The sequence below is a fragment of the Chanos chanos genome, chromosome 3 (assembly GCF_902362185.1).
Source record: "Chanos chanos chromosome 3, fChaCha1.1, whole genome shotgun sequence".
In the NCBI taxonomy this organism is placed as follows: Eukaryota; Metazoa; Chordata; class Actinopteri; order Gonorynchiformes; family Chanidae; genus Chanos; species Chanos chanos.
The window spans coordinates 48,921,726-48,925,188 of NC_044497.1; the positions used below are offsets into that span (position 1 = coordinate 48,921,726).

Genomic DNA, 3,463 nt, shown 5'->3' on the forward strand with positions numbered 1-3,463 from the left:
TTACAGCTACGAAAGATGTCTTGCGAAGACGGGCTAGAAAACTGAGAGAGGAGGAGGCACCAGTAGTTATTACAAAGGTTGGAGGAGCTTCTGCCATGGAATCAATGGAATGTCTAAAATGAAGTTACAAACATACTCCCTCACTGAAACCCTCTCACATAATGTGGGAGATTTATCTGTATGCAAGGGCAAGAGTAGGCTACTTGGAATAGTTTGTGCAGTAGATGAAGACCCGACAATATCGGTCAGGTAGCCTCGGTGGCGCTCAGGTAGCGTTCGTTGGCTCGTATGGCATAGTAATTCTTTGCTCTGGTTAGCCCAAAGGTTTGTTCCCAATGCTGTCAAGCCACGAGCTTGCTTTCCAGTTAATTTATGTGGATATGTATCACTGCGATAAATCTCAGACAATCAATTATAGATCAAAGCTTATATATAATTTGTATTAAATATATAAGCTATAGATTATATGAAATACGCAAAAACAAGTACAACCAGCAGAGTGGCGCAGCGGAAGCGTGCTGGGCCCATAACCCAGAGGTCGATGGATCGAAACCATCCTCTGCTAGCATCTTTTTACGTTTAACAAATAGATCCATTGTACAACCTGACCTGGCTAGGAAGTACTGGAAAATGACAAATATAGCAGCTATATGAAATTAAAATGTCAAATGAGCAAACTAAATTTTCACTCAAAAGTCGGGAACTCTGACAGTCGGAATGCAAATACTTTCAAATATACACAAGTTCTCTTGACATTTTAAACAAAATTACCTTGTAAGCAGCAATTAATTGAGTTGTCAAGTTGTAAATAACATGCCAATAACGCGCTGCAGTTGTCCAGTTCTCTGTCTCCTGAATAACATGTGGACATAACTTACCAATTTGTTGAGGACCGCGGGTTCAAGATATCTTCCTTTGCTGTAAGCAGTGACAAACTGTACGTATCCAAGTTAATGGCTCTCATGATGATAACTTATAATGTTAGATTAAACAGAAGTAAGGTCTCAGTGAATTTGGTGATAAAGACATGGATAACGCCAATATGTAACGCTTGGAATTAGCGCAGAACGCACAGTTATGAGGAAAAAAATAAAAAGAAAATATTTAAGCCACTCCTACTGATTATAATAGAACAACTTCCACAAAACCAAAGGTCAGCCCCTACGCCTCTCTCTCTCTCAGTTTCAGCTTTAGAGCCTTTTAGTAACAATGGGATCAAATTTATTAAACAAATTTGGAAAATAAAAACGTACAGGGGTCTCCTAGGAGAACCCATTCTTCATTGTATACTCAGGAAAAAAGAGTCACTATTGGCCGTTTGAGCTATTGTCAGTGTGGCTTGAGTCATGACATAATCAAAGTGGCAAAGTTATTCATAGGCCTCTAACCACAACCATAAGAATGATGGAATGACCACCTCATTTTCCATCTTATTCTGCACATGGTGTAGGCAACATGGATAGTCTTACTCTTGAAATAATATAACTATAACATTATGCAAATATAATGACAACAGTAATAACTTGAACTAATTTTCTTCTTCTTCTTCTTCTTCTTCTTCTAATAATAATAATAATAACAATAATAATAATAATCACAATTATTATTATTATCATTATTATTATTATCATCATCATCATCATCATCATCATAATCATCATCATAAATCGGGCTTCGCTTGAATAGTACAATTATGGCACGTTGATGGTCACACTAGGACATTTCACTGGGTATTTGAAGGGTTTTATGAGCAGAAACCTCCGCACACATATTGACATATACCTAAGAGAGAGAGCGATGCGTTTGTCTTCAGTTGAATTACACACTGTGTAGTATCAGGTTGAGTTGCCATCTACTGGTCAGCTGATGTATAAACCAGTAACGTTTGAAGTCACCTTAGGCCACCCAAGCGTTCCCTTGGCTACCTAGCAACGCCTTGTGGGCTAAAAACAACAGATTGAGGACCAAATACGAAATCCCACTTGCGTTTGAAAACATAGAGGTTATTGTTGGTAAGATTTTGTTTGCAGTTGAAAGAACAGATCGCTTTACTTCGCGTTTTGGTAGACTATTGATTCAGTTCTATTTTTTTTCATGTGTGTTCCATTCAAGTAACCGCAAAAGTTATAACAAGCCAGCACTCCGACTCCTATGGTCACATCAAAATTATGATCCTTACCAGTCACTTGAGAACGTTAACTAGTTAAAAAGCGAGGCAATTCGCTAAAATATCGTTGCAGCGGGCGCTGCTTACCTGTATTGTTTACATACAGTAAGGACCAGCGGAGCGAACAGCCATGTCGCGTTCGGCTGCCAAGTCACGTACGGACAAGAGAGGAGCCAGTTCGGCCTCTTCCCCTCAACAAACTGTCCAACCTGTTGAGACGGTTGATATAGTTCCGGGACATCTCACTGAGTCCAGCTGGATCAACATGTTAAAGCGGGAAGAATGTGAAGAAGTGGTGGCAGAACTCGTTGAGGAAATTTTGGAAGGTGTGATGAACAGGTGCTACCAGGTGTACTTACAGAAACAGGTGTGTTTAATGTTTCCCCTCTTCGGAGGGTATGTTGCATTTGCTGATAACACTAATTATTATTTTTTTGATTGAGCTAACATGTACTGTAATTTAACCCACCTCCTGTGAAAAGAAAATCAGTGTTGTATTGACACCGTAAGCTGGAGTTGATACATTTTTTTTGTGACTGATGTAGCACATAAGGCTACTGTGTTATAGCATTTTATTGCTGCAAATGCTCCATGCATGTTTACTCTGTGGCCCATATAGTCTGAGTGCTTTTTTCTTGCTTATGTAGTGTACATTGCCGTATGTACAAGAATATGCTTGTAGTTCATAATGGTGTTAAATTAAACTCCTTTGGACACCTCTACCACATACCATGTATCAAATCACCAGAGTGTGAGGCAAACTGACTCATAGTGGAGTGTCCCAAAGTCATAGTGTTTCCTGTCTCTGCTCTTTGGCCCAGTTAGTGCCTTTTGCTGTCTGTTGGGCACGGAGTGTCTTGGTACAGACAGTGGAGTGGCAGTTTTTGGTTAGGGACGAAGGAGAGAGCCCTGACAGTATCTGCTTGTGGCTTGAAGATCTAGAGCCTTCGCCCAGTGTCAGTGATGCCTGGGCAGAGGGCTGTGTCCCTGTCGTGTACACCAAGGCAAAACCACACACTCCTCTTCTGCAGGTAAGACTCATTGAGACATAGGACCACAAGAAATAAATATGCATAGCCCATCCCCCCATCCATTGTTTATTGAATGATAATAATATTTACATTCTGTTATGAACAAAAACAGACTAGAAATGCTGTCTTCACAGAAACTTCTGGACCTCCATGCAGCAGAATGTGATGGCCAGTTGGTTACAAACACACATGACAAGACCCAGACACAATGCAGAAAGACAATTCACCAGATAGACCCACAGAGATCACGCGTTGCAGCAAAACC

At 40.4% G+C, this 3,463-nt stretch overlaps 1 non-coding gene across 1 annotated transcript; it reads left to right on the top strand.

Moving 5' to 3' along the window:
• The first annotated feature begins 493 nt into the window (after positions 1-493).
• trnam-cau (transfer RNA methionine (anticodon CAU)) lies at positions 494-565 on the top strand. Its single transcript has one exon. It is a non-coding gene; the product is annotated as a tRNA-Met (tRNA).
• Positions 566-3,463: the final 2,898 nt, after the last annotated feature.